The 11,259-nt window shown below is 69.2% G+C and overlaps 1 protein-coding gene and 1 long non-coding RNA gene across 6 annotated transcripts in view; one reads left to right on the plus strand and one right to left on the minus strand.

Annotated features, from left to right (window-relative positions):
- The window catches only part of LOC115644175 (zinc finger protein 883-like), a 115,218-nt gene that overhangs the window by 26,821 nt on the left and 77,138 nt on the right, over positions 1–11,259 (minus strand). The gene's annotated exons all lie outside the window — the stretch shown is intronic.
- On the plus strand, positions 4,244–5,272 carry LOC115644182. The gene is made up of 3 exons (XR_003998444.1): positions 4,244–4,841; positions 4,898–4,959; positions 5,146–5,272. It is a non-coding gene; the product is annotated as an uncharacterized LOC115644182 (long non-coding RNA).

Consider the following 11,259-nt stretch of genomic DNA (forward strand, 5'->3'; position numbering starts at 1 on the left):
AGATTCAGGAGTGACGAGCGATTGCACGTGCGAAACGCAGCGTGACCAGGAGCGGCCGTCCTGACGGCAGAGCAGCGTCAAAGGCGCACCGGGGCCATGGCAGCTCGACGGCCCAGACCGGATGGCACCCCGGGGGTGCCCGGGGCGTGCGCACAGCGGGGCCTTCGGGGCGAAGTTTGCACTTTAAGCGCCGCTGGAGGGGTCTGAAGCGACGCCCAAGGGCGGTGGCTGAAAACGGCCCAGGAGCTCACAGCTTTGTTCTTTCTGTTTGCTTCGTTGGGGAGAGGGAAATAGAAACAGAAGAACAGAAAGATGAGCGATGTTTGCAGAAACCATGGCCTGAGAGCAGGATCCGGGGCAGGTCGGGCTGGCGGGGCCCAGGGGGATCTGGGACAGGCCAGGCTGGTGGGGCCCAGGGGGATCCCTGGGGCAGGGCAGGATGGCTGGATCCAGGGGGATCCCCGGGGCAGGCCGGGCTGGTGGGGCTCTGGGGGATCTGGGGCAGGCCAGGCTGGTGGGGCTCTGGGGGATCTGGGGCAGGCTGGGCCAAGGGGGATCCGGGGCAGGCCAGGCTGGCGGGGCCCAGGGGGATCCCTGGGGCAGGCCAGGCTGGTGGGGCTCTGGGGGATCTGGGGCAGGCTGGGCCAAGGGGGATCCAGGGCAGGGCGGGATGGCGGGGTCAAGGGGAATCTGGAGCAGGGTGGGATGGCTGGGCCCAGGAGGATCTGGGGCAGGGCAGGATGGGGGGTCCAGGGGGATATCAGGCAGGCCGGGCTGGCGGGGCCCAGGGGGATGTGGGGCAGGGCAGGATGGGTGGTCCAGGGGGATATCGGGCAGGACAGGCTGGTGGGGCCCTGGGGGATGTGGGGCAGGGCAGGATGGGCGGTCCAGGGGGATATCGGGCAGGCCGGGCTGGTGGGGCCCAGGGGGATACGGGGCAGGGCAGGATGGAGGGTCCAGGGGGTATCAGGCAGGCCGGGCTGGGGGGGCCCAGGGGGATGTGGGGCAGGGCAGGATGGTGGGGCCCAGGGGGAACCCCATTCACCCTGCACCATCTACCGGTGCTCATGGGCTCGCAGCTTTGATCCCCTGCCTAGTCCTAGGACAGGCCCAGATCTGGCCCTAACAGGGCTGCTCACGACCCCGCCAGCCTGGACTGGCCCCACCCCATCCCACCCCCCTCTACTTCGGGTCCCCTGCATCTCCCCCCAGTCTCTTCCCTGCCAGGGTCTCCAGGGGCCTCCCACTGCCCTCGCCCCACAGCAGGGTCCCCAGCTCGCCCTCGTGCCAGGGGCCGTGTGCACCTCTGGTCCCACTTTGCCCCATGCCCGGGGGTGCTGCCTCCCTGGGGGGCCAGAGCCGTGAGCCACCCCCTGCCCTGCAGAAGCCGGGCCTGGTCGGCAGGGGGCAGATCACTCGATAATTGCCCCGGTCTGTCCGTTCCCCCAGGCCAGCTGGCACCGGCCGCTGTCAGGGACAGGCCACTGGCCCGTGGGGCAGACCCGGCAACAGGCACCCGCCCACTCCCACGCGTCCCCCTGCGGTGCCCGGCCCCGACTCCGCGCTGCATTCACAGACTTACTGCCGGCAGGGGGGTCCCCAGCTCCCCCGGTCCCTATCCATCCACGGCCCCCGGACGCTCAGCACCGGCGCGGGTTATGCTTAGGGTGAAAAATCGGGACGGGGGTGAGGGGTAATAGGAGCCTGTATAAGAAAAAGACCCCAAAATCGGGACTGTCCCTATAAAATCTGGACACCTGGTTGCCCTAGTTGCACTGAAATCTAGGGACCCGAACCCAGAGCCGGCCGGGGGGAGCCGGAACCCGAACCCAGAGCTGGATGGGGGGAGCCGGGACCTGAACCCAGAGCCGGCTGGGGGACCGGGAGTGACCCCAGATTCGGCTGGGGGACCTGGGAGTGACCCCAGAGCCGGCTGGGGCAGCCGGGAGTGACCCCAGAGCTGGCTGGGGGACCCGGGACCCGATCCCAGAGCTGGCCAGGGGGAGGTGGGAGCGACCCCAGAGCCTGCAGGGGGGACCTGGGAGTGATCCCAGAGCTGGCCGGGGGACCCAGGACCCGATCCCAGAGCTGGCCAGGGGGACCTGGGAGTGACCCCAGAGCCGGCCGGGGGGACCCGGGACCCGACCCCAGAGCCTGCAGGAGGGACCTGGGAGTGACCCCAGAGCTGGCTGGGGGACCCAGGACCCGATACCAGAGCTGGCCAGGGGGACCTGGGAGTGACCCCAGAACCGGCCGGGGGGAGCTGGGAACCGAACCCAGAGCCGGCCGGGGGGACCTGGGAGTGACCCCAGAGCCGGCCGGGGGGACCCGGGACCCGACCCCAGAGCCTGCAGGAGGGACCCAGGAGTGACCCCAGAGCCGGCCGGGGGGACCCAGGACCCGATCCCAGAGCTGGCCGGGGGGACCCGGGAGCGACCCCAGAGCCGGCCGGGGGGACCCGGGATCCGACCCCAGAGCCTGCAGGAGGGACCTGGGAGTGACCCCAGAGCTGGCTGGGGGACCCAGGACCCGATACCAGAGCTGGCCAGGGGGACCTGGGAGTGACCCCAGAACCGGCCGGGGGGAGCTGGGAACCGAACCCAGAGCCGGCTGGGGGACCCGGGAGCGACCCCAGAGCTGGCCGGGGGGAGCCGGGATCTGAACCCAGAGCCGGCCAGGGGGAGCTGGGACCCGATCCCAGAGCCGGCCGGGGTCCCGGGGGGAGCCAGCGATGGGGCCCCGTTCCCGGCTAAGGACGTTTCCCACCCGCAGCCTGTGCCGAGCCGTCCGGGAGCCTCCGCCCAGAGCCCAAGCTGAGCTTTGTCTCCTCGGGGCAGGATCGGGGTGTTGAGATGTGGGGGGCTCAGCGGGGGGTGTTGAAGTGAGAGGAGCTCAGCACGGGGGGGTGGGGGGGCCCCGCTGAGCTCCCCACATCTCAACACCCCTGTACTGAGCCCCCCCCACCCAGACACCCCCCGCTGAGCCCCCCCACACCGACACCCCTCTGCCGAGTCCCACTGCCCCATCCACCCCCCAGCGAGCCCCTGTGCGTCCAGATCCCCAGCTGAGCCACCGGCCCCCCGACTGCTCCACCCCGAACCCTCCTACCCCCACCTGGATCCCCCCCCCACTGTGTCAGGGTCGAGTCCCTGTCCCGGGAAGGGAGGGGGGAGGCTGCAGGGGGGTGTCCCACCCCATGGGCCAGCGGCCTGTGCTCCCCCCCCCCCCGCCCGGCTGGAGCCTCCGCATCCATTTATTGACAAACAACAGTGGCAGAGATTTCAAACAGTGCCCAGCGCCCGTCGTGTTGGGGTGCTGGGTCCCCTCGGGAACTGGGGTGCTGGGTCCCCTCGGGAATTGGGGTGCTGGGTGCCCTCAGGACGTTGGGGTGCTGTGCAGTTGGGGGGCCGGGGGATGTGTGGCAGAGCTCGCTGGCAGCGCAGTGTGGGGCTGGTGGTTGCGGGGTTATGAACAGAGCCCTCGTGTGGGGCTGCCCGGACCGAGGATGTGCCCCCCCACGTCCCCCACTCTGGGGATCGACCCCCCCCCGCCATGCCCCGTTCCCCACCAATACGTATGGCGCTGGGCCCGCAAAAGGTTAATCGGGCCCTGTCCGCGCCCCCCTGTGCTCGGAGCTGCACGGCCAGCGGGATGTGAGGGAGATGGACGGGGGGGCCATATGGGGGGGGCCGGGGGGAGGTTGAGGGTTGGCCGGACGGCGGGACCGGAGCAGAGCTGCAGGGACGGACGGTGACCTCGCAGGCGGGAAGCGGGACAGGATCCGCTCCTGGCCCCCGGCCCCGTCGTCTTCGGCCCCCGTCGGCCTCGGCCCCCGTCTCTCCCAGCCCCCGGCCCCGTCGTCCCCCCGGTGCCTGCGTCCCGGGCGCACCCCTGGGCGTGACGCGCTCCCGGGCACGGCCAAGCGGGCGAGCCCCCGGGGGCTGAGCCAGCCACGCCCGAGCCTGCCCCGGATCTGCCCCCCCCGGGGCGGCAAGGGGGGGTCCTGGCCCCTCCTCGCCGCCCCAGCGGCTGATGAGCCCAGAGCCCGAGGTCCCCGCCTGCGCCCGGCCTCCCCCCCGGATTGCTGGGGGCCCGGCCTGGCTGGGTGGGGGCGAGGTCCCGGCGGGGGCCGGTCTCTCTCCCCGCTGCATTGGGAGTCTCCCCCCCGCGGTGAGCGGCGCTTTCTCTGCTCCCCGCGGCCCCTCCCCAGAGCCGGGCCTGGGGTCTCTGCTGTCCGGGGGACGCTGCTCCGGCTCCGGGCAGGCGCTCGGCGGGGCCAGGGCTGCGGCTCGGCGCTTCCTGCAGCAGAAGGGTCAGGAAAATCAGCCTTGGCCCCCTCCTTAGCGCGCCGCGTGGCACCCGGCCCACGCCCACGCGCGGGGATTGGGGTGGGTGGGCGTCCGGGTGCAGCACCCCCTGCTGGCCAGGTGGGGCAGTGCGTGGGGAATATCGCTTCTGGGGGGCACTGCCCCTGGTGACCAGCTGGGGCAGAGCCCTGTGTGTGTCTGCCCCCCAACACTGAGATAGTGACCCCTGCTGGCCAGGTGGGGCAGTGCGTGGGGAATATCGCTCCTGGGGGGCACTGCCCCCTGGTGACCAGCTGGGGCAGAGCCCTGTGTGTGTCTGCCCCCCAACACTGAGATACTGACCCCTGCTGGCCAGGTGGGGCAGTGCGTGGGGAATATCGCTCCTGGGGGGCACTGCCCCTGGTGACCAGCTGGGGCAGAGCCCTGTGTGTGTCTGCCCCCCAACACTGAGATAGTGACCCCTGCTGGCCAGGTGGGGCAGAGCCCTATGTGTGTCTGCCCCCCAACACTGAGATAGTGACCCCTGCTGGCCAGGTGGGGCAGTGCGTGGGGAATATCGCTCCTGGGGGGCACTGCCCCCTGGTGACCAGGTGGGGCAGAGCCCTATGTGTGTCTGCCCCCCAACACTGAGATAGTGACCCCTGCTGGCCAGGTGGGGCAGAGCCCTGTGTGTGTCTGCCCCCCAACACCAAGATAGTGACCCCTGCTGGCCAGGTGGGGCAGAGCCCTGTGTGTGTCTGACCCCCAACACTGAGATAGTGACCCCTGCTGGCCAGGTGGGGCAGAGCCCTGTGTGTGTCTGACCCCCAACACTGAGATAGTGACTCCTGCTGGCCAGGTGGGGCAGTGCGTGGGGAATATCGCTCCTGGGGGGCACTGCCCCCTGGTGACCAGCTGGGGCAGAGCCCTGTGTGTGTCTGACCCCCAACACTGAGATAGTGACCCCTGCTGGCCAGGTGGGGCAGAGCCCTGTGTGTGTCTGACCCCCAACACTGAGATAGTGACCCCTGCTGGCCAGGTGGGGCAGAGCCCTGTGTGTGTCTGCCCCCCAACACTGAGATAGTGACCCCTGATGGCCAGGTGGGGCAGTGCGTGGGGAATATCGCTCCTGGGGGGCACTGCCCCCTGGTGACCAGCTGGGGCAGAGCCCTATCTGTGTCTGCCCCCCAACACTGAGATAGTGACCCCTGCTGGCCCGGTGGGGCAGAGCCCTATGTGTGTCTGCCCCCCAACACTGAGATAGTGACCCCTGCTGGCCAGGTGGGGCAGAGCCCTATGTGTGTCTGCCCCCCAACACTGAGATAGTGACCCCTGCTGGCCAGGTGGGGCAGTGCGTGGGGAATATCACTCCTGGAGGGCACTGCCCCTGGTGACCAGGTGGGGCAGAGCCCTGTGTGTGTCTGACCCCCAACACTGAGATAGTGACCCCTGCTGGCCAGGTGGGGCAGAGCCCTGGGTGTGTCTGCCCCCCAACACTGAGATAGTGACCCCTGCTGGCCAATCGTGGGAGTGCCCTGTAGGTGCCACCTTGTAGGAGCAGTGACCCCTGCTGGCCAGGTGGGGCAATGCCTGCCATGTACCCCCCCCAGCGCTGCTGCAGCGACCCCTGCTGGCCACGGAGGGCAGCTGCCTATGTTACCCCACCCCTAGCGCTGGCGGGTGGGTCGGTGGGGCAGGGCCCTGTATGTGTATCGGCCCCTCTGCGTCTCCCACTCTCAGCCGGGTGACCGGTGCTGCCCGGGTGGGGCAGTGCCGTGTGTATTTACTCCCCCAGCCCCTGCACTGGGCCCGTGGCCACTGGTAGCCAGAGGAGTCGGTGCCCGAGGTGGGTTTTTCCCCTCCCCCAAGGTGCCAGGGTGCCTGGGGGTCAGGCAGGGCCCAGGGGATCTTCCAACCCCTTTGCGGCAGCGAGCCCGGTTCCCGGGGCACATCACTCCCCCGCTAGGGACGGGCACCGGTGGGCAGGTGGGGCAGTGCCGGGTGTGTGGCCCCCGCCACCCTCTGGGGCCAGGTGGGGCAGTGCCCTGCCTCTGTATATCCCCATGCTGGGGCAGGGCCCCCTGCTCCCCAGCTGGGGCAGTAACTTCTCTGGGGTGGCCTGGTCTGGCAGTGCCCTATTGGTATCTCCCCCCCCCCACCCCATTGTAGCAGTGGCCACATCAGGCAGCGAGTGGCCTGTTTATCATTCCCTGCCACCACCACCAATCCTGCAGTGACCCCCAGTGGCCAGGTGCAGCACTGCACTGCATGTACCCCCCCAACCATCGCTGCAGTGACCCCAGAGCCCTGCACGTATCCCCCCCAACCATCGCTGCAGTGACCCCAGTGGCCAGGTGCAGCACTGCACTGCATGTACACCCCCAACCATCGCTGCAGTGACCCCAGGGCCCTGCACGTATCCCCCTCCAACCATCGCTGCAGTGACCCCAGGGCCCTGCCTGGATCACCCCACAACCATCGCTGCAGTGACCCCAGGGCCCTGCACGTATCCCCCCCACAACCATCACTGCAGTGACCCCAGAGCCCTGCCTGTATCCCCCCCAACCATCGCTGCAGTGACCCCAGGGCCCTGCCTGTATCCCCCCCAACCATCGCTGCAGTGACCCCAGGGCCCTGCCTGTATCCCCCCCAACCATCGCTGCAGTGACCCCTGAGCCCTGCCTGTATCCCCCCCAACCATCGCTGCAGTGACCCCAGGGCCCTGCACGTATCCCCCCCAACCATCGCTGCAGTGACCCCAGGGCCCTGCACGTATCCCCCCCAACCATCGCTGCAGTGACCCCAGGGCCCTGCACGTATCCCCCCCCAACCATCGCTGCAGTGACCCCAGGGCCCTGCCTGTATCCCCCCCCAACCATCGCTGCAGTGACCCCAGGGCCCTGCCTGTATCCCCCCCCAACCATCGCTGCAGTGACCCCAGGGCCCTGCACGTATCCCCCCCAACCATCGCTGCAGTGACCCCAGGGCCCTGCCTGTATCCCCCCAACCATCGCTGCAGTGACCCCAGGGCCCTGCCTGTACCCCCCCCAACCATCGCTGCAGTGACCCCAGGGCCCTGCACGTATCCCCCCAACCATCGCTGCAGTGACCCCAGGGCCCTGCACGTATCCCCCCCCAACCATCGCTGCAGTGACCCCAGGGCCCTGCCTGTACCCCCGCAACCATCGCTGCAGTGACCCCAGGGCCCTGCCTGTATCTCCCCGACAACCATCGCTGCAGTGACCCCAGGGCCCTGCCTGTATCCCCCCCAACCATCGCTGCAGTGACCCCAGGGCCCTGCCTGTATCCCCCCCCAACCATCGCTGCAGTGACCCCAGGGCCCTGCACGTACCCCCCCCAACCATCGCTGCAGTGACCCCAGGGCCCTGCACGTATCCCCCCCAACCATCGCTGCAGTGACCCCAGGGCCCTGCCTGTATCCCCCCCAACCATCGCTGCAGTGACCCCAGGGCCCTGCCTGTATCCCCCCCAACCATCGCTGCAGTGACCCCAGGGCCCTGCCTGTATCCCCCCCCAACCATCGCTGCAGTGACCCCAGGGCCCTGCCTGTATCCCCCCCAACCATCGCTGCAGTGACCCCAGGGCCCTGCACGTATCCCCCCCAACCATCGCTGCAGTGACCCCAGGGCCCTGCACTGTATCCCCCCCAACCATCGCTGCAGTGACCCCAGGGCCCTGCACGTATCCCCCCCAACCATCGCTGCAGTGACCCCAGGGCCCCGCACGTATCCCCCCAACCATCGCTGCAGTGACCCCAGGGCCCTGCACGTATCCCCCCCAACCATCGCTGCAGTGACCCCAGGGCCCTGCCTGTATCCCCCCCAACCATCGCTGCAGTGACCCCAGGGCCCTGCACTGTATCCCCCCCCAACCATCGCTGCAGTGACCCCAGGGCCCTGCCTGTATCCCCCCAAACCATCGCTGCAGTGACCCCAGGGCCCTGCACGTATCCCCCCCAACCATCGCTGCAGTGACCCCAGGGCCCTGCCTGTATCCCCCCCAACCATCGCTGCAGTGACCCCAGGGCCCTGCACGTATCCCCCCCCAACCATCGCTGCAGTGACCCCAGGGCCCTGCACGTATCCCCCCCAACCATCGCTGCAGTGACCCCAGGGCCCTGCACGTATCCCCCCCAACCATCGCTGCAGTGACCCCAGGGCCCTGCACGTATCCCCCCCCAACCATCGCTGCAGTGACCCCAGGGCCCTGCACGTATCCCCCCCAACCATCGCTGCAGTGACCCCAGGGCCCTGCACGTATCCCCCCCAACCATCGCTGCAGTGACCCCAGGGCCCTGCCTGTATCCCCCCCAACCATCGCTGCAGTGACCCCAGGGCCCTGCACGTATCCCCCCCAACCATCGCTGCAGTGACCCCAGGGCCCTGCACGTATCCCCCCCAACCATCGCTGCAGTGACCCCAGGGCCCTGCACGTATCCCCCCCAACCATCGCTGCAGTGACCCCAGGGCCCTGCCTGTATCCCCCCCCAACCATCGCTGCAGTGACCCCAGGGCCCTGCACGTACCCCCCCCAACCATCGCTGCAGTGACCCCAGGGCCCTGCATGTATCCCCCCCCAACCATCGCTGCAGTGACCCCAGGGCCCTGCCTGTACCCCCGCAACCATCGCTGCAGTGACCCCAGGGCCCTGCCTGTATCCCCCCCAACCATCGCTGCAGTGACCCCAGGGCCCTGCACGTATCCCCCCCCAACCATCGCTGCAGTGACCCCAGGGCCCCGCACGTATCCCCCCCCAACCATCGCTGCAGTGACCCCAGGGCCCTGCACGTATCCCCCCCAACCATCGCTGCAGTGACCCCAGGGCCCTGCACGTATCCCCCCCCAACCATCGCTGCAGTGACCCCAGGGCCCTGCCTGTATCCCCCCAACCATCGCTGCAGTGACCCCAGGGCCCTGCACGTATCCCCCCCCAACCATCGCTGCAGTGACCCCTGAGCCCTGCCTGTAACCCCCCCAACCATCGCTGCAGTGACCCCAGGGCCCTGCATGTATCCCCCCCCAACCATCGCTGCAGTGACCCCAGGGCCCTGCCTGTATCCCCCCCAACCATCGCTGCAGTGACCCCAGGGCCCTGCCTGTATCCCCCCCCAACCATCGCTGCAGTGACCCCAGGGCCCTGCCTGTATCCCCCCAACCATCGCTGCAGTGACCCCAGGGCCCTGCACGCATCCCCCCAACCATCGCTGCAGTGACCCCAGGGCCCTGCCTGTATCCCCCCCAACCATCGCTGCAGTGACCCCAGGGCCCTGCACTGTATCCCCCCCAACCATCGCTGCAGTGACCCCAGGGCCCTGCACTGTATCCCCCCCAACCATCGCTGCAGTGACCCCAGGGCCCTGCCTGTATCCCCCCCAACCATCGCTGCAGTGACCCCAGGGCCCTGCCTGTATCCCCCCCAACCATCGCTGCAGTGACCCCAGGGCCCTGCCTGTACCCCCCCAACCATCGCTGCAGTGACCCCAGGGCCCTGCCTGTATCCCCCCCAACCATCGCTGCAGTGACCCCAGGGCCCTGCACGTATCCCCCCCCAACCATCGCTGCAGTGACCCCAGGGCCCTGCACGTATCCCCCCCCAACCATCGCTGCAGTGACCCCAGGGCCCCTGCACGTATCCCCCACAACCATCGCTGCAGTGACCCCAGGGCCCCGCCTGTATCCCCCCCAACCATCGCTGCAGTGACCCCAGGGCCCTGCCTGTATCCCCCCCAACCATCGCTGCAGTGACCCCAGGGCCCTGCCTGTATCCCCCCCAACCATCGCTGCAGTGACCCCAGGGCCCTGCACTGTATCCCCCCCAACCATCGCTGCAGTGACCCCAGGGCCCTGCACTGTATCCCCCCCAACCATCGCTGCAGTGACCCCAGGGCCCTGCACTGTATCCCCCCCAACCATCGCTGCAGTGACCCCAGGGCCCTGCACGTATCCCCCCCAACCATCGCTGCAGTGACCCCAGGGCCCTGCCTGTATCCCCCCCCAACCATCGCTGCAGTGACCCCAGGGCCCTGCCTGTATCCCCCCCAACCATCGCTGCAGTGACCCCAGGGCCCTGCACTGTATCCCCCCCAACCATCGCTGCAGTGACCCCAGGGCCCTGCCTGTATCCCCCCCAACCATCGCTGCAGTGACCCCAGGGCCCTGCATGTATCCCCCCCAACCATCGCTGCAGTGACCCCAGGGCCCTGCCTGTATCCCCCCCAACCATCGCTGCAGTGACCCCAGGGCCCTGCCTGTATCCCCCCCAACCATCGCTGCAGTGACCCCAGGGCCCCGCACGTATCCCCCCCCAACCATCGCTGCAGTGACCCCAGGGCCCTGCCTGTATCCCCCCCCAACCATCGCTGCAGTGACCCCAGGGCCCTGCCTGTATCCCCCCCAACCATCGCTGCAGTGACCCCAGGGCCCTGCCTGTATCCCCCCAACCATCGCTGCAGTGACCCCAGGGCCCTGCCTGTATCACCCCACAACCATCGCTGCAGTGACCCCAGGGCCCTGCACGTATCCCCCCCCAACCATCGCTGCAGTGACCCCAGGGCCCTGCCTGTATCCCCCCCAACCATCGCTGCAGTGACCCCAGGGCCCTGCACTGTATCCCCCCCAACCATCGCTGCAGTGACCCCAGGGCCCTGCACTGTATCCCCCCCAACCATCGCTGCAGTGACCCCAGGGCCCTGCACTGTATCCCCCCCAACCATCGCTGCAGTGACCCCAGGGCCCTGCACGTATCCCCCCCAACCATCGCTGCAGTGACCCCAGGGCCCTGCCTGTATCCCCCCCAACCATCGCTGCAGTGACCCCAGGGCCCTGCCTGTATCCCCCCCAACCATCGCTGCAGTGACCCCAGGGCCCTGCCTGTATCCCCCCCCAACCATCGCTGCAGTGACCCCAGGGCCCCGCACTGTATCCCCCCCAACCATCGCTGCAGTGACCCCACC

This window comes from Gopherus evgoodei, unplaced genomic scaffold (genome assembly GCF_007399415.2).
Source record: "Gopherus evgoodei ecotype Sinaloan lineage unplaced genomic scaffold, rGopEvg1_v1.p scaffold_94_arrow_ctg1, whole genome shotgun sequence".
Taxonomy (NCBI): domain Eukaryota; kingdom Metazoa; phylum Chordata; order Testudines; family Testudinidae; genus Gopherus; species Gopherus evgoodei.